Source organism: Phascolarctos cinereus, unplaced genomic scaffold, assembly GCF_003287225.1.
Source record: "Phascolarctos cinereus isolate Bilbo 61053 unplaced genomic scaffold, phaCin_HiC Scaffold_726;HRSCAF=1367, whole genome shotgun sequence".
Lineage (NCBI taxonomy): Eukaryota > Metazoa > Chordata > Mammalia > Diprotodontia > Phascolarctidae > Phascolarctos > Phascolarctos cinereus.
This window is the reverse complement of record NW_027556098.1, coordinates 308,960,318-308,980,411: the sequence shown is the minus strand read 5'-3', so window position 1 is coordinate 308,980,411 and position 20,094 is coordinate 308,960,318. Positions and strand designations below refer to the sequence as shown.

At 37.0% G+C, this 20,094-nt stretch overlaps 1 protein-coding gene across 6 annotated transcripts in view; it reads left to right on the top strand.

Annotated features, from left to right (window-relative positions):
• CADM1 (cell adhesion molecule 1) overlaps window positions 1-20,094 on the top strand; it is a 364,942-nt gene that overhangs the window by 125,121 nt on the left and 219,727 nt on the right. The window lies entirely within an intron of this gene.

Sequence of the window (20,094 nt, the reverse complement as noted above, 5' to 3'; positions counted from 1 at the left end):
TCTTCCACACCAAGCTCTTCTATTATCTTGTTTAGAAGAGTAACAGGGAAAGTATTGGTAGGAGGAGTATGGTTTTCTTTTCAGTGCCTGAGTTCACAGTTTTATACCCATAATGATAGCTTCGAATGCATGGAATCAAATGATTCATGTGTTTTGTTTATTTAATTTTACAATTTGAAAAATGTAGTTGGGTGAGTTATTTTTTGCTGGGTGGTGTAACCACTGCAATTATCTTGCTTTGGAATTGTGTTGCCAAACCAAGGCCATTCAGATTTCTGAGCTGAGCTGAGTTGTTTCAGCATTCATCACTGAACTCTGAGAAGTCCATTGTAATCATTTTGCTGATAAAGAACATGAATGTAATGAAGAAGAAATGGTAGTAAACTAGACTGCAGTGAAAGTAGTTTCTCCTTGAAAAGAAATTTGGATTAAATGGGAAAGTTCTTTATTTTTGTTCATTCATGTTGATGAATTCCTTAAATTGTATGTCTAATTGTGCTCAATTATTACATTTTAGTGAAGATAGGTTAATAGATTCTAGACACTAATGCACATTGATTTCTTTCACAAGTTTGGAAACAGTTGTCGATTCATAAAGCACATGACAGTAACTTGGGGGGTATTGTCAATTGTTGCCTGTTTTTCTTTTTTGCATTCCTATTGCTTTGCTATCGGCAGTCATTAAATTGATTCAATTTGAAATATGAATGAGAAATTAGTGTATTCTAATGTGAGTGTGTGTCTGCTAAATTTTAAATGAAGTGTTTGACTTTTTCCATTCAAATCAAGCTGGCAAAAAATAATTTTAAATATTGCATTGGCTAAATGATTCTACTAGATGTGGTTGAAGTTCAGGGATTATCCCCATGAAGCCAATGTGTTTCTTATAATCTAAAACAACCGAAAAGATTCATTCAAATGCTTAAGGATGTTTATATCTTAAACAGGATGTTTATATCTTAAAGGAGCTTGAGGATGTTTAGATCTTAAACACTGCAATCACTATTTGATCAAGAAACTTTCTTTCTGTGGTCGTTTTGTCTTTATACATTTCCATCACCCCCCCCCCTTTAAACATCCTGTTCCATTGGCCAGGACCTTGGGATTGCCATGTACCGAGCATTCCTTTGAGTTAAAATATGAGTCTTCCAGTTTGGTTTCAGCCAAGTCACTAAATAGCTAAATATGATCATTCTATTTTTATGAACCACGATGTTGCAGATTTACTCTGGTAAATCTGGTAAGAATGATCCTTTACTAATATGAATATTTTGTATGATACCATGCTAAAGTTAGAGAGGGAAATAGTATCTCCTTTCTGAATAATGAGTAGTTTAACCAATCCTTTAGTTGAAACCATAGAATTTTGTAGCTGGAATGACTGCCCTTAGAGATGAGCTAAACCAACCCTTTCATTTTATAAATGGGGATAAAAATAATAATAACAATAATAATAATAATAATAATAATAATAATAATAATAATAATAATAATAAAGAGTAAGCTTTAGTGACTGGAAATGCCCCGCCCAAGATTGGATAGTGAACTGTCTGTGAACTATCCGGCACTAAGTGTGCCTGAGCCTGAACTAGGACGTAGGTCTCCGGAATGGCAGCTTTTTCCATTGTACCATACATCAAAGGAATTCTAGAGATTGAATGAGGAAAAAACTGTGATGAGGTTGCAGAGCGTCAGCTCAAAAGTATATACCTATGGCTGTGGAGCAAAATTGGTAAAGACCCTTGGTTTGAGTCCTGGACCAATGAACCCAATGTTAGGGGTTCTGTTGTTTCTGTGGAGAAAAAGATTTTTGCTCTATTTCTTTTTAACCCCCCTCCTTTATGTTATAGATGTTCGTTGACTTGATTTGGAAGATTTGGATAGAAGGTGAATAGTTAGGATTACCTGGAGGAAAGGAGAAAGCAGGCACCAGTGGCAAAGGAGAGAAATCAGAGATTGACTGATTTCCCATCTGTGTTCATTTCACTTCCTTTATTTTAACTATTTGTAGTAGCAGACCTCACCTGCCCATTTATTATCAGATTTATTAATACTTCTCCATAAGCTTGGATAATTGTGTTGGCTACAGTCTTAACTCATTTTATGCAACAGATGTTCTCCTGAAAGGGATTGTGTAAATCTAATTTTTGTAAATCGAATCATGTTTTGTATCTGTAGGGGAGGGTTCTCTATTTAAAGGCATTCTCTTGACTCCTTTTGTTGTATGTGTAATTACCTTCTAATTTATGTGTTTTGTAAATTCTGATTTTCCTGAATCAGGGCACACCTGTACATCTGAAATTCTTCAAAGTCAGAGCACCAACCCTTCCCTGCAGCCTGCCTTGAAAAAGAATGCTTTCGTATTTATGGAATGCAAATAAGATTGACTTTTGTTTCCTACCTGGGGAAAATGCCTGCCCTAACTAGGCCTTTTTGTTTAGCCCTAGTATCTGTGTGTCCTGGTGATTAAATCCTTAGCTTTATTAGGTCCTTGGCTACTGCTGTGGGTTTGGGGCTCTAGCTCTTTATTATAGGCTGACCAAATGATAATTCAATTAGAAACCACTTTTTATTGTTTCACTTGGAAAACGTCTTACCTACTTGAAGCATTTCGAGTAAGTAGCTGACTATTCTGCTAAGGTTTGGATTTGGGTAATGGTTGAATTCTAGATCAAATAAGATTTCAAGAAGTTTGGAAATATATTTCATACAAGTGAATGAATTGAGTGTATTTTCCATCTCTTAGAATCTTCAGCTCCCTTCAAGGCTCATCTCCAGCACTTTTTAAAGGAAGATTTTCTTTCTTATTCCTCTCCCTCAAGTTTCTTCCTTCTTCTTAATTAGTACTTTATTTATCTTATGAAATGTTTTATCACACAATAGAATGCAAACTGCTTGAGGCCTTAGATTGTATGTTTATATTTCCATATATCCCTTAGGCCCCACACAATGCTTTCATATATACTCGTTGAACTAAGTAGAATATAGGAAGATAGCTATTTTCTATTACTTTCGTTTCATTTTCTTATTAATTTAAATATTTGAAATATTTGTGGATGCTACCCACTTGAGATGATGCGTTTGTATATGGTATATGTATGTTGCTTTCTATATACTATCAAATATACCATATAAAGGTCAGGTGGTTTCATATAAAACAGTGTGCCAGACCTTGATTTGCTGGATGGAGGATGGCAGCATACATGGGAAATTGCTTTAATCAATACAGAAGGTAATTTGGCTAGTTGTAACTTGTATAATCTTAATGCCTAGACAAGAGTGTGATCAGTTTTATCCGTTTCTTATGTAATTGAAATACCAGTAACCCCCCCACACAAAAAAAACCCCCAAACCTGAAGTATACCCTGCACTAAAGACTTTGATATGGCATCAGTCACTGAAGAGCTATGTCCCTGTGGTGGGATGGGGGGTGGGGGTGGGGTGAGGGGCAGTGCCAGCCATATTAGAAAGTTTTGTGTTCAAAATAACAAATGTTTGTCATTTGGCTAGTTGTGAATCTTGTAAGTCAAGGAAATTAAAAAGGAATTGAAGAGGAGCTGCCTTTGAAGAGCTGATTAGCTGTTGAGAGAAGCTTATTTCTAGTGATTTGTTGACTTATTTTTGGAAGGGATTTTCTTCTTTGTCTCTCTCTCTCTCTCTCTCTGTCTGTCTCTGTCTCTATCTCTCTCTCTCTCTGTCCTCCCCCCCTTTTCCTCCCTCTCCATAAGCAGATTTTGAAATCTAATTAGTTAAGTTAGTCACTAATGCATCATGTTTCTCAGCTAGTTTATTTTTTGAAAAATTACCTTAGCTTTTCCGAACAAAAACTTTCAGATTCAATTGGTGCCACAGTCAGCAATTGATTAAGTAATAATTCTCATGGTTTTCTGCTGGACATGTGAGTAGCAAAAATCTGCCAGATATTTCTTAGGACATGTATGTCCCTTGACACCATATTTACTTTTGAGTCCCAGCTATATTCACAGCCTAGATTTGGCAAGGTGGGGGTGCTTTTTTTTGCCAATTTTAAGCTGTAAGATAAATGAATTGATGACCCGTTGTTTTAAATTAGCTAAGTCCCTGGAGGCCATCTTGGGTAAAAAGCATTCCCTTCTGGAAAAGCTGTGAAAGATTGAAAGTGTTAACTGGAGGATAGGAGAAAGCAGACAGCAGTGGTTGAAAGAGCATCAGAAATCATGCTTATGTCAGAGTAACAACTCTTATTTCCAGAGTTTAGAATTTTGCATGTTACTTTGAGCCAACAGTTAATCTAACTATTTTTACCCTTTCCATTTGCAATCACATCATCTCTTTTAATAAGTGTGTATGATACTTCACAAAGTGGTAGAAAGTAAAATGAGTATGAATGTATGTTTTCTGTAAGGTTTCTGAGAGCAGTAACAGGATCTCTTTAAGCTATATGGTAGAGAAACTGGTGGTCAATCCATCAAAAACACAGTCTTGGATTTGGGTCTTCTATTTAGATTAGGAATGTTAAGAAAGATGGATGGTAAATGTCTCTTTTCTGCATTGTCCCCAAAATATGAAATGAAATCTAAAGACTCTCAAAGAAGGTTTCAATTACAATAGCAAATGGCTTGAACAAGGATTGGGTTAGGGGAGGTCATGAGCCGATGGAATGCCAGTTGTGGATTTATATTGCTTAAAATGAAAACATTATTTCCATTAACCCCTTTCCTCTAACACCTCAACCAGAGTTATTTTCAGATTGTTCTTTTGTAGGTGTTAGTCATACTTGATAGAAATACCTTATCACTAGTGTGAATTGCACAGCATTTCTGTGTGCGTACTTCTCCCTCCCTCCTGAATGCACAATTTATGGCTCCCTTGTCTAATCCTCTTGTGAGATGTGGGCATTGCTTTGTTCTGCTGACTTGGTATTACAATATAGCAGCAAGCTACCCAGATGCAAAGAAGCATTTCTAAATGTTTTAATTAAAAATGTAATAAGTGAATTCTGTGTTGTGGTTTTCAGTGATAACAGCTAATCTACTGCCAAATCACGTCCTGTACTTGAGTTGAGGGAGTAAATATTCCAGGTTTTAAGGGGTGGCTCTCAGAAGGTTTGCCCTCACTCAGGTGGCTGTGGTTTGAGTGTGGTTTTTTGCCCTCTTACTACAAATGGAGAAAGAGTTGGTAAGCAGAAGATGAAACATCCTTTTAATGAATCGGCTCCAGTGTGCACTCGGGGGCAGGCACTTTAAAAGAGCACCATTAATTTGAATAAAACAGGAGAAGGTAGGTACTTTGTACATCCATAAAGCACTGAAGGGGATAAATCCAATTATCTGTTCAATATTTAATGGCCATAAAGTTAAAAATTTTAAAGGCAGTACCTCTGAGACTGCTTAGTCAATTCTGTCCATATTATTTTTGACATTCAAAAGTCAAGGTAGAATAGCCATATTGATGGCAGTGCTCATCACAGTGGCCTAGAAGTTTAGTGCCGTTGACCCTGGGATTTGTGGTATTCTCTGTGGCTGTCAAGCAATTGCATTTTTGAGGTAACTCGTGTTCCCTTGTTATGGTACCCTCCTTAAATGCTTTCATCATCTCTTACTGGTGGTTTCTTACCTGGCATAAGGGGTCAATTAAGGAATGGATGTGAGCTAAGGAGGGTGTGAAACTAACAACAAAAACTAAAAAGATGATTGTCAGGCTTAGAATAGATCTTGAGAAGAGACCACAGAATGATTACGATTTCATAATTTACTCTTCAAAAAACTTCATTAAAACCCAATACTATTTTCATTGATTTTAGATCCATGACAGCTTCTTTCCTTCAGTAGGCAGTTGAATAAAAAGGATCACCATTTTCTAATTTCTCCATCCCTGTCTCTTCCTTTCATTATCTAATCTTATATAACCAAGTATTGCAGTTTAGTATTACTCCATACGTGATCCAGAGGGAAAGCTGATTCAGAAGGTTTTTAAAAAGAAAATCAATGACATAGCAACAGTAGGAATTAACGTCAGTATGACATAGTGATTGTGTGATAGGCCAAAGCTTTTTTCTTTTTGCTGGTTAGTTATACAGGATCCTAATTAGCCATTAACATGCTTTCACCTTGTATGGCCCAAACTACAGAAGCATGTCTTATTGTATTCTAGAGAATGTCACTGCTAGTTATCTTTTTACTTATTCTGTTTTATGTATTGCATTTTGCACTAAATTTTACCCTTTTGGAAATCCCCGCAGCAGAACTCTACGCTTCCTTGGGCACAGGATCACTTTCAAATTGGATTTTATTGACTTGAGTTTTTCTAGCCAATATCTTTTGGAGATGAATTATTGGATGATACTGATTTTGCTCTTAAAAAAAGACAGTAAAGAATTAATTGGAATGTAATCCATTAGTGGTATTGGGGGGCAGATATAGGAAAGTAGCAAAAGCTAGTTACTAGATTACATGAACCTCTCTACCCAGAGATTTGACCTTTTTTTTAGATAGAGATTTGAAGAGGAGATTTGCATGTAAGTTTTAGGAAATGACCTAAGCCTACATATTGTTTGTAGTAGGAGGAGGAGGAAGAGGAGGAGGAGGAGTTGAAGATTTTTTGTGGGGGAGATAGGGATTTAAAGTTTTGCAAAGCCTTTATATGTATTTTTTCATTTGTTTCTCATGACAATCTTATTACAGTTTTCTCTCTTCAATAAAGTGGGATTGCTTTCTTTTACTCTATTTTCAAATGGAATTTTGGATGGCTGATTGTGTCTGAAGGATGGTATCTATTGAACTGTAAATCCATGGGAAGTACAGTCCTTTTGACTCTAAATGTTCTGACTTATTTTGGTGTTAAACCAATGGAAATCTTTGTTTTTTGTTTCTTTTTTCCTTTTTTTTAAGCATAAATACTGTTTTCTTCAGTAACTGAAAGACAGCAAGATCACATGATCGCGCAAGGACTTTCTAATCATCTTATAACTCAACATATTGCTTGTTAATTTACATTATTTTACATTATTTTATTATATATTATTTATATTGATTGGTACTTATAAAGAGCTGAACATTATAAAGATATTTTTATGTATATTAAAGAGCTTCAGAACTCAATTTTTAGGTCTGTGTTCTGTTTCTAAAATTTTATTGAGAGTTTGCTCCCTGAGGTCAGGGACCTTTGTATCTTCTTGTGCTTGGCTTAAGTATCTTATACATGTTTGGTGCTCAAATAATATTTGATGAATGAGAGAGTCTCAGTCTCTTCTATTGCTTTGTACATTGCTGCATATTGCAAGTATCCATATCGCTTTCTTGAATTGCTCTTAAAAGATAGCAAAAATGGTGGCCTCTCATTTTGGACCTTATTTAATGTGAGCAGATTTAAAATTAAGAACAATTGCTGAGGTTTTTCATTTTCTGGAATGCTTGCAATCATGGTTTTTGAGTTGGAAAGGACTTCCAAGATAAAGAGGTGAGAGATGATTTAAGCCAGCCCTCTACGTTTACAGATAAGGAAGGAGGCAATGGGTTATCATGGAAGGAGCCTTGGATTTTAGAGTCAGAAGATCTAAATTTGAATCCTTGAGGTACTACCTGAATGGCTTTGGGGAAGCCATTTTACCTCTCACCCTCAGTTTCCTCACCTGTCAGATAAGGGGGTTAGACTAGATTATCTTCTAAGTTCTTCCCAGATCTAGATCTATCATCCTGTGATGTGAAGAGATATAGGGAGATAAGATTTTCCCAGGGCCACTTAGATGGTTAGCCACCATTCCAGAATGAAACCTTTGGGCTGCTGATTCCTGGGCTAGGATTCTTCCCATTTTGCCACGTTGCCCTTCACATATGTTCTCAGATCACCTTAAATTTGGCTCAGGACTCACTTACTTTGACTGCTTTCATTGAGAGTAGAGAGATTATTACTTAGAGGCTTGTGTCCCAGCTCTTCCACTTTGCTGATTTAGATACCCAGATGTTGTTGAGTTTCTGCTTAATGAACTTGCTCTGCAAGGGGCAGGAAAAGTTTTACTAATTATTGTTCACTTTTGAATAAATTCAAGAAACATTTTCAACTTCCCCTTAAATCACTTGGGTCCCATTTCAGATAATCATTAGGGTTTCATTTTCATTCAGCTGGATGGCATACCCAGAGATTGTTTAATGGGATCACTTACATTGATGGATGGTTTAATATTTTGAAGATAGCACACAGTAGCACTTTTAAGAGAATAATCAGGACTGGCATGTGAGCTATGTGAATTGCATGCATTCTGTATCTGAGGTAGTCAAGTGCAGTTTGTGGAGGTTTTTTGGGCTTCCTTTATATCCCACATCCCAATCTGGATTTCCTATTTGGATTATTTACCTGGGTCTGATGATGGCTCAAGCAGAATTCATTGATAACAGTGTCTAATCCAGTGCTTTATTTGGAGTATGGTGCTTAATTGTGGAATGTGATTTTTGTTGAATTAATTGTTATCAATGGCACAGGAAAGGGATGTGATGGGCTGCCTAACTGTCATAGAACAAAGGAGTCTGTCCTTGGTTTCCTGTGTCATGAGAATGGATGGAGGAGCCATAAGGAAGTGAAAGGGCAGGAGAATATAGAAGAGTCTTTGAGTCAATATATCTTCATGGTACCCCCACAAGCGTGTTGTTTTCACCCCATTGATCTGGCCTGGCCAAGATCTGTTGATTTTATTATATAATCTATGCTGCAGGGGGAGGAAGAAGCTGCTGTTTTATTGCTCCCTCATAAAATTAATTGGTGCCTAAAACAAATATTATTAAAGATACTATATCTTTTTCCACACCATGATGATTGAGGTAGTTTCAGTGTGGACTTTATATTTTACATAAACTGATTAACAGCTTGATACAGAGAAAAGTCAGGCCCTCATTTTCAGTTTAGGGAAGGAGGAGTGCGTCAAAGATGGTGACTGGCTTCCCCTCTTAGGAAGTGCCCTACTGGGGCAGGCAAGTGAGTAATTTTTGTCTGCAGAGTGTATTGCTCACTTCAAGCCTGATTACCCCCCACCCCACTTCCTTGATGTAGGAAATTTAATCTTTACTGAAGCCAAAAATCTAGTGCAGCGCTTTGTCAAGGAGAGAATATTTTGAGCTTCTGTGTTTTGCCCGTTGTTTTTTTCCCCCACAAATGTGTGAAATGTTGGTATCACAAGAAAACTAGACTATTTTTGGTTTCTTAAAATGTAACTCCATGGTCCCCATGCTGGACTGAATTTCTTTTTAATATGCTGTTTTCTTAAACCTAACCTTTCTGTGGGAAGAGTAATAAGTTTATTGTCAGTATTGTGGATATTTTAATAGAAGATAAACGAGTTTCCTTTTTAAATGTCTTCAGCATTACATATCTTCAGCTTTATTAGCCTAATTTCAGGAGATTCTCAAAGCCAGATAAGCTTAACAACTCTAACCTGATTCAGCATTCATTACTCCTTCTAAATCAAATAAGACCAGGCTAATAGAAACATGGCTTGTGCAGCCATTCTTCAATTTAATTAGAATATTGTACATTGTATTGCACTTAGATGTTTATGCCAAAGGAAGAACTTTATCGGTCAATTTGGATACTCTCATGGCTATGTCCTCCAGCTGGAGAAATTTCTTATCTGTTGTATCATCCTTTTCTGGGAGGTCTTGAAAAACAGAATAGATTCTTTGGACTTTTTTTTCCAGTTGTGGTTTTTGTCTGAAAGAATAAAGAAGCAACACCTTGACTTCACATAACATCTAGCCTCAGGATTCTTGGTACGTTTTGCCATAAGTTTCCTAGAGAGACAAGTGTGCTGTAGGGACAAGTACTCACAACTTGGAGTTAGGAATCTGGAGCTCAGTCATGTTTTGTGTGCTTGTAGCTATCTAGACAACTCAAAAAACACATCAGAGCCTCATTTTGCTTATTTTAAAATAAGTATAATATTTGTACTAACTACCTCACAATAGTCTTAAAGGGAAGTATTTATAAATGTTAAAATGCTCTATAAAAAGGAGTTTGTTGTTATTATATTATTATTATCTTAATTATTAGCTCTCTGGCTATATTACTGTCACTTGATGAAGTAAGGTTAGTCAGTCATTAAATATTTATTAAGCACTGACTATGTGCCAGGCACTTTGCTAAGTGTTGGGGATATCTGCCCCCCAAAAAAAAGGCAAAAGAAAGTACGTGCCCTCAATGAACTCGCCATCTAATGGGGGGGGCAATAAGTAAACAGATATGTACAAACAAATTATATACAGGATAAGTAGGGCTGTAGTATAGGTTTGTTGAAAAATAAATTTTATTTAAGTTATTAAAAAGCTTGTAGTTGAGAAGCTGCAAGATTCATTGATCTGAAAGAGATCTTAGAGAGGATCTAATCCACCCCCCACCTTTCACAGATGAAGAAATTGAGCCTGAGAGAGCTGAAGTCCCTACATTTACCGATGAGGAAGGAGGCAGCGGGTTATCATGGAAGGAGCTTTGGATTTTAGAGTTGGAAGATCTAAATTTGGATCCTTTAGGTACTACCTGAATGGCCAAATTTCCTCATCTCTCAGATAAGGGGGTTAGACTAGATTATCTTCTAGGTTCTTCCCAGATCTAGATCTATCATCCTGTGATGTGAAGAGACATAGGGAGATAAGATTTTCCCAGGGCCACTTAGATGGTTACCCACCTTGCCAGAATGAAACCTTTGGGCTGCTGATTCCTGGGCTAGGATTCTTCCCATTTTACCATGTGGCCCTTCACATATGTTCTCAGATCACCTTAACTTTGGCTCAAGACTCACTTACTTTGGCTGCTTTCATTGAGAGTTGAGAGGTTATTGCTTCGAGGCTTATGTACTTATTGTACTTATCAGAAGTGAGAGTTGAATTCAAGTCTTCTGGCTCTAAGGTCATTCCTCATGACACTATTTGCTACTTGAAATTAATTCTTATGTCTGGATTAGCATTCTTGCATCTTTTTGCCTTGGCATTATTGGCATTGGCAACACCCGAAAGGCATCAGTCATTATAGCTGTTTGAACTGGCCAGATAACCCATCTGAAACTTGACAACATCACTATAGATTTCTTTGCATCTTAACTTTTTAACTAATGAACTGGTTAATTGCCACATCTGTTGGTTACATAAAAGTGGCTGTTACAGAATGACTAGTTATCAGTGAGTTACATGCAGCACCAAAGAAAGAGCATCCGTCCTAAGGGGATCCTAAAAGTAGATGAATAAAATGAATAAATAGGATTTTCATGTCCTTCTTCAAGTTTTGCTTTTAGGGCATCTGCCTGAAAACACTGTCTATTGCTTTGTTTGTTGTTTTAAATGAGTAACCATTGCTGACTAAATAGTATTGAGAGCATATATTCACTTACACACATGTATATGCAGAGAATCTTTTTCCTGGGGATGTTTAGGGTTTATCAGTTTATTTTAAAATTGTATGAGAGAGTTTTCAGGCCATTATTCAAAGATATTTACTATCAATTTATAGAATATATAGAATTTCAATAAATGTACATAATTTCTTCTAAAGTAAGTTTTAATTGATCTTTTGTTTTTACAGTATCTGAATTTCCCTTGTATCCTTTGCCTTCACTCTTTCAAGAGAGCCATCCATAAGATAAAAGATTTTTGGGAGAGAAAAAATCATCAAAATTATCAATACATAAAAAAAAATCTAACAGTATGAGCAGTATTCTATATCCAGGTACCCTCTCTATTCTTCCCTCCCCCTCTGCAAAGGGGTGGAGTAGGTGCATTCTGTATTTTCTTTGGAATTTCACTTGTGTTTTGGATACACATAATTTCTAACTACATCTAATTATACCTCTGTAAAAAATCAATAATTAGATTTGATGGTTATTTTGCCTCTGTTCTCTGATATGAAGTATTTAGGGAGATTGCTTGAACTCTTAGGCCCTCATTTTTCTCCTCTCTGAAATGAGGGGAGTGTGCTAAACGTTCTCAAAGATTTCTTCTGACTCTGAAAGCCTATGAGCCTGTGATTTAAAAAAAAATGTTTTGGAATGCCTTTTGGATGTACAGTAATTGCTTTGGGGGAATTCTTACTTCCTCTCCCTGATTCAGGAAATTTGTTCTAGTTGTACAGGCAAAATTAAACAACTAAAGAACATTTATACAGATAAATATTATAAAAAAGTACAAAATCCATATACCTGTAAGGAAAACATAGCTGGTAAAGTGGATGCCAAGTAGAAAGGAGAAAGTGTTATGCTGATGGAAAGATGAGTATAGGACAAGGAAGAGCCTTGTGCAGAATGTGGGGTTTGAGTTGATTCTTGAGGGAAGCCAGCAGGTGTGGAATGAGGAGGTACATCATTCTAGGGTATGAGGAAAGCCAGTGAGAGATCATTCTGTTGATGGTGAGTCTTATATGAGGAACTATGAGTCCCAGTGTTGCTCAATTATAGATTATGTAGAGAGGAGTAAAATATATAAAGATTGGAAAGGTAGGAAAGGGCCAGAGTGTGAAGGGCTTTAAAAGCAAACAGAATATTTTCTGTTTGATCCTAGGGAGTCATTGGAGTCTAAGGGAATGAAGGGGAGGAAATGTCACATTGTCAGACCTGAGCTCTAAGAAGACTCCTTTGGCAGCTGAATGAAGGAGGGACTGGATTGGGGAGAGACTTGAGGCAGAGACCAACCAGAAAGCTGGTTTTCAATTGTCCAGGTGTGAGGTGATGAGGCCCCACACGTTAGGGTAGTGGCCATGTTAATGTAGAGAAAGGGCTGTAAACATAGAGAAAACAGAACTTGGCAACATGTGTGGTGAGTAAGGGTAAGTAAGGAATAGAGGATAGATGACACTGAGAGTTGTGAGTTTGGGTCACTGGGAGGGTGGTGATACCGTTGACCATAATAGAGAAGTTAGGAAGAGAAGAAGACTATAGAAGAAAGATGAGTTCTGCTGCTTTAGACATTTTGAGTTGGAGAGGTGGTTGGAATATCTAGTTTTAGATGTATAAAAGGCACTTGTTGATAGAGGAATAGAGGTTTGGAGAGAAATTAGGATTAAATAAATAGATCTGAAAATTATCTGCATAGAGAGGATAACTGAACCAAAAGGAGATAATGAGATCCACTCAGTGAGGCAGTATAGAGAAAGAAGAAAGGGGACCTAGGTCTGAGGCTTGGGAAACACATGACCTGAAGAAAGACCCAGCAAAGGAGAATAAGAAGGAGTAGTTAAACAGGAAGGTGGAAAACCAAGAGAGGAGAGTGGTGTCATGAAAACTGACTGAGGAGAAAGTATCTAGCAGCAGAGGATGATCAATAGTGTTGGTCAAGAAAGTTGGGAATTGAAAAGAGGCCAGTAGATTTGGAAATTAAAAGTTCATTGCTAATTTTGGAGAGAGCAGCTTTAGCTGAAGATTGAAATGCAGACTGCAGATGGTTTAGAAGAGAAGGAGAAAAAGAGAAGGCACCTGGTACAGATGGCTTTCTTAAGGAGTTTAGCCCTGAAGGAAAAGAAATAGAGGACAACAGCTAGTGGGGATGGTTGCATCAAGTGAGGTATTTTTAAAGATTGGGGAGATATGAGTATCTGTGTTGGCAGCCTAAATATCCAGTAGACCAAAAGAAATTGGAAGGATAGAGAGGGGGAAGAGTAGAGTATGGGATGATGATTGTATGGTGTTAAGGGTCATAAGGCAGAAGGAAAGATAGGATGAAAGAGATTACAATTAGACAAAAGAATGTGACTTTTTAATATCTAAATCATATCCATTTGGAACTTATTTTGTTATGGTGTAAAGTGTTGGTTAGATTATACATTTAGAGGATTTAGAGATAAAAGGGGCTGTCCAAGTCATAAATTCCAACTTCCCTATTTTAGTGCTGAGAAAAAAAGAGTGACTTTCCCAAGATCATGCTGGGAGTAAGTATTGTTACAGGTTTTTCTATGGTAGATATGAACAAGTCCCAGATGGCATATGGTAGCTGTAGCTGAATGGAAAAACTTGGATATAATAGTAAACATTATCCGTTGGTATCTTCCATTTTATCTCATTCTCAACTTCTGAAAACATGAATATTTTTGGTGAATGACTTATTTTTTTTCTTCTTCATAGTTAATCTTTTCTTCTGCAGGAGATAGTTTTATGAAGGGACATGCCCTCCCCCCACCCCACCCCTATATTAGTTCTCCTGTCTGCTTGATGTAGGAAAAAGAGATCAAACATTCAACTTCCAATTAGGGTAATTTTTGTTGTCAAATGATAACTGATGTTTAATTCCTTAGGAGCAGACAATACAAGTGTCATCTACTTTGCTAATTTTAAATTCTGAGAGATGATCTCTTAGTCCTGAGGATGCTGTCATTTTTCTAGTGTTGCTATCTCAGCTTAGTCATTAACAACAACAGAGAGTTCATAAATTGATTCTAGGTTTGAAGTGTAAATTCTTGGCCCTGAAAACTTTGTGGGCAAACTTAGTTTTTTACTATTTGTATCAACCAAAGTACTTTAAGATTGGTTTTACCACTGCATTCTCAAGAAGAGGTAAATGTGCCAGAGGCTTGTTAGGTGATGTTAATAGCCAGAGGTTGTCTGTTACTCACTTGAGATTTTTACCAGTCAGTGAATCTACATTAATAGTTGGAGTTAACTTTTAAAAATCTTGGCAAAGAATAGGTAGATTAATTCAGAAGAGTCTGATTTGGGAAACTTTGTTGTGCTCAAAGTTCAATTTGCTAATAAATCTTTAGGAACTCTGTCACATGACATTATGAATGGTTTTCTCTTATAAATATGAAATAAGTCATTTAAACTCGCCATTGGCACCTCTTGCAGGAGTGGGCATGTTTTTGCCTTTTCTCTCTTAAAGTATTTTTCAGAGGTATTCAGAGAGGATTTGGCATGCTAGTAGCCTCTTGTGAAGTGTAGCTTAAGTACACAAGTTGGTAAAAGCTGCAGATGTCACCTGCTGTGAGTGATGACCACTCACCTGGAGTATTTCTAACCAGCTACTTCTAGAATAATTTATCAACTATGGAGACTAGTTGTCAAGTTGGTAAGTCTAGAAACGAACCCCAATAGGCTCTTTCTGTGTGTTTTTTTTTCTATGAGGTTATTCAGTCTTCATCCTGTACCCAGAGAGTATAAAACATTAAACATAAAGATGAGTGATTGATGGCTTTGCCCCTTGGGAAGGCTTTTTTGTCCTGTAACAATGTCAACATTCAAGTGATTTAAACTTCTTAAGAAATATTCTGCTTCCCCCTCTTTGCCCTGTGAACATATAGCTATGAGATTCCTTTTTACAACTAACTTGCAAATATTTGTGCTACAAAGCCCAGATAGCTAAGTGTGGTCTCATCTTTCCAACCAGCTTTGCTAGTTCTTTTGGTAGTACACAAAGTTCTGTAGGTCAGCTTGAAATCATAATGCTTGCAAGGAAAAAAAATTAAAATTGACTTCAAAGGACAACTCTGACACGGTCAATTAATAATTAAAACAGTTTTTTAATGAGCTATGCAATTACCTGTGTGTCCCTGGAGATGATAGTTTATGGTATTATTGCAGTGCCCTTTCTTTAGTCATGGCACATGACATTTGTAATTTAAAGCCGGCTAGACATTAAAGTGACAGAACTTTCATTAACCTTGTCTAAAGTTTGCTGATGACAAATGACTTATAAAAAATGCTGTTGTCAGAATACACCACCTATCAGAATACCTTAAAAAGTCCCTCCTGGTCTTGAGGATCTGTGTAGACTTGGCTAGGGAGAAAGTGCATGTTGGGCTGTTGGAGTCACTTGTAGAGTTCTGTGTATCATTTCTTTGTACTCTTGTTAAGTGATGCATGCATCTTTTTTTTTTCCTCCTTTCCTGATTGAGGTGGGGCTTTCCTTATCATTTTTTGCATTGTAAAATTTGATTCCCTCTATGGTTGGTAACTAGTATAATTTCTTTTGAGTCAGAGCTTGGCATGCAGATTTTAAAAATGTGTACTTTTCTCATATTGACCAATTAGAGTAATTACGTGTTCATTTTGTACTTATATTTTACTGTTAAGTTTTTTTCATGATGACACTATTTTTATATATATAGTATTTCATTTTTTCCGATTACGTGTAAAAATAGTTTTCAACATTCCTTTTTTATAAGATTTTACGTTCCAAATTTTCTCCCTCCTTGCTACCCCCTCCCCAAGATGGCAAGCAATCTGATACAAATTATGTATGTGTAATCACGTTAAATATTTTTCCACATTAGTCATGTTGTGAAAGAAGAAACAGAACAAAAGGGAGAAACCATGAAAAAAAAAACCAAAACAAAAAAAGTGAAAATAGTATGCTTTGATCTATATTCAGACTCCATAGTTCTTTCTTTGGATGTAGATAGCATTTTCCATCAGGCCTTTTAATTGTCTTGGATCATTGCATTGCTGAAAAGAGCTAAGTCTATTATAGTTGATCATCATAGAATGTTGAAGTTAGGGTGTACAGTGTTCTGGTTCTGCTCACTTCACTCTGAATCTTAGTGTTAATTTTTGAACCATTAAATCTCTCCTTCCTCTTATCCCTTCCTTTTTCTATTTTACAAACCTTTCTTCTTTTCTAGTTGGATAAAAAGAATTTCTTGCCACTAGTTTTCCAAGATGACCATACAGTTAATTTTCTAAGCCAGGCTTTTGCTTTGGACCATTTTAGAAATACATTCAGCTTATATTAGACACAAAGTAGATGGCAGGTAACTTTAGCTCTCTTTAGTGCAATTATGTACTCGTGTGGTATCTTCTGTGTTTTCATTTCTCTGACTTGGACAGTCTTCAGGACAGAGACCTCAGCTTGGAGTGACATTGGCCATCAAATCAAAAATGAGTCCATTTAAGATGTTTTTATCTCTAAATACTCTCTCTCACACACACATATGCATACACAGAATGGTCCCCAATGTGAAAAATAAGTATTTTTGGTAATCTGGCATGGGTTATTTCTTTTTAAAGAAAGGAAGAAAGTAAATGTATTAGGGAATTTATTTTTAAACATTTAGAAACTATGCTTACTTCCCAGCAGGGGGAGAGCTACAAGAAAACTTTCATAGCATATTTTTAATTGCTAGCTTCCTTTCATGCAACGTTCTCTGTCTATTTTCCTTTTGTGGGATCTTTTGAAACCATTTCTGCTAAAGCCACTGTCAACTTTGGGCTCTTGGGATTATCAGGGACCTGGAATTTTGCTTCTGATAGCACCAAGAAGCTGGGAGGCAGATCAGAGTCTAGATCTTGCTGTTTATTTTTTAAATCAGAAAAGTTAAATTCTAGCCTTGTGCTCCATCTCTATTCTACATAATAAATAAAACTATATAATAAGCAAGAGGGTACCTGAACAGGGGCATGTGAACTTGCCCTCTCTTCATCTTTATAGTTCCTTTATTCTATCTGGATTAGCCTTTTCTTTATCATATTCATGTACTAGTTGTCCTTTTGATATTGTGGCTAGATTGCTGGATTTGAATTTCAAAGACTTGCTCTGCTACATACCACCTGTGGAACCCTGGGCCACTCTCTCCACCTCATCTGTAAAATGAAGGCATCCGACCAGCTGGTCATGAAGGTCCTTCCAGGTCTAAATCTGCAATCTGATGGTTCTCGTTTCCCCGACTCATTTACTTTATACATGAAGGCCAGACTTGACTCCTGTTTTGGGCTGTGTTAGTCTTGTGATGATCTAGGTCTTCCTCGCATCTTGAGGTGTAAGTGAGCATAATAAAAAGTGCCTCAGCCTGGGGCCAGAAGGGGAATCCTCTCACTGGTCCAGCAGCCTGTGTATTGCTGGAGTGAATTTGCTTAAAGGCAATTGTGCTTTAATAAAATATCAGAGCAGTTTTATCCTCATATGCTTGTTTCTGTTCCTTTCTTTTATATAGAAATGTTGACTGACAATCAAAGCTAAAGAAGGTGCTTGAATTCACAAACCTTCGGGAACCTGTCTTCATCTTCCTAGCAGGATCCAAATCATGTTTTGGCCAGGCCTGCTGTGATGCATGTTCACCTGAGATTAGAAATTTGATCATTTTTCCTGTATATGTGCTTTTCAAGTTCTGAAATCTTAATCTAGCTGGCCATTTTGTCACTGCTCTGCAGGCAAGAAAGAATGCAACTGTCTGTCTACATGTGCTCTTGCATGATTCCATGCACTGTACCAACCGCATGATAGTCAGACACAACAAATTTCTTCAGTTAATGAAAAATCAGTAGGAAGTCATGAGGGCAGATTTTTGTTTTAGGCATCAGCTCACATTTTGAAAATCCTTAGGCATCATCTAAAAGCCCTGACAGGCTTTCAGACTTGGATAAGTCACAGCCCCAAATTGGGCAAGTGCAAGATGGTGTCTTTTAGGGAGTGACTAACATTTATTTTTGATGTTGCTTTGAAAGGCAGTGGATAATGCTGGTTTAAAAGTACTTTAAAGCAGCATTAGATATTGCAGACTAGCAAGAATGTTAGTAATCCTGATTCTTCTTTCAGAAGAGTGTGTGTGTGTGAGTGTGTGTTTGTGTGTGTGTGTGTGTGTGTGTGGTGTGTGTGTGTAGATAGACTAGGACTGCTAGACAGTTATCAACAAGAAGACACTAGTTGAGGCATAACTCTAAGTGACATTCAGTGTTTCATCAAACAGAATGTCTTGCCATATAACTTTTGGCAATTTCTGGTTAAGGCCCCAGAACATCCACTTTTACTATGATCTATATCTTACTTCTCTTGCTGCTGTAGGAAATTCTCTGATAGTACAAGAAACGCTTTGCTCATCAGTGAAATAGATCCCCTCCCTGCATATGTCTGGGGAATGAATTTTTGTTCCCATAATTCCTTTTGAAGTGCCAGGAACTTATTCTGTTTCCACTGGATTAAAGAGAGTGAAATTATCTGCTTGAATCAGGAGCAACTTGGAGGAAGAGATCAGCACCACTGAAGCCTATTGGGAGATCTGCATTTATAAGGAGATGGTTTCAGCGAGGATAAGTCATATCTTAACATCTTAGTCTTAAATGACATATTTGTTGCAGAGAAAATGGAAGTGGACAGAGTTGGTGCTGTTCCTTTATTCAGTGGCACCATTTCAGAATAATATACTATGGCAAAATTTTGTCTATGTCAGACTTTTCAATAAATAGTAGAGAAAAAGAAGCAGCCTGATCAGACGCAGTGTTATTAACCCCCCCACACACACACACACACACTCCACCCCCTCCAATCAGTGTCTTTGGACAGCCTGAAATCTGTAAGGTTATTAATGAAATCAGAAGTGTCATGTGAGGGAGGCTGGGCTGTTGAGTTTCATTTGTTGCTAATAGTCTGTGATTACAAATATGCTTCCTTCGTTACACAGACTCAGGTGTCTTATTGTACCCTTGAATTTCTTCAGTTCTGTGTAGGAAGTAGGCTTCCCTCTTAGCTTAGTAATAATACCATGACTTGGCAAGCTGACCTTTCTTTGATCCATGTGAGAGACATTTTGCTTCCTTTGGAAAAAAAAATTCGTTAATTGAAAAAGAAATCTCTGACAGCCTCTGTAAAGTGAACCAGCAAAAAAAATTGTCTGCCACATTTTGTGGCAATTGGCATTTTAAGCTTTTACCTGTCCAGTTTATTTTTACTGTTTCTTAGCAACAGATTAGCTACTACCCCCTCCACCCCCACATTTAGAGTCTGTAATGCATTTAAAAAAATAAAATGATAATCATCTTGATCTTTATCAGGTTTACCCAAGGATTTTAATGTAGTTACTTTGATGATTTCTCCTTTTCATAATGTTTTGTAGCAAGACTGTTGTATTAGGGAATCTCTGTATGGGTGATCTCTGCTATTCAAAATGTCACATTGCTGTTCTGACGTTTCATTTGTGAATGATAGTTAGATAATGACGCGGTTTGTAATTTCCTTTTCCAGCTCATTTTACAGATGAGGAAACTGAGGCAAACAGGGTTAAAAGACTTGCCTGTAGTCACAGAGCTAATAAGTGTTTTGAAGCTGGATTTGAACTCAGGTCTTCCTGACTCCAGGCCCACTGCTGTGTACTGTACCACTTAGCTGTCCAAAATGTTTTTTTTTTAAATTTATTTAAACATTCCCTTATTAAGAGCAAGAAGCTTCT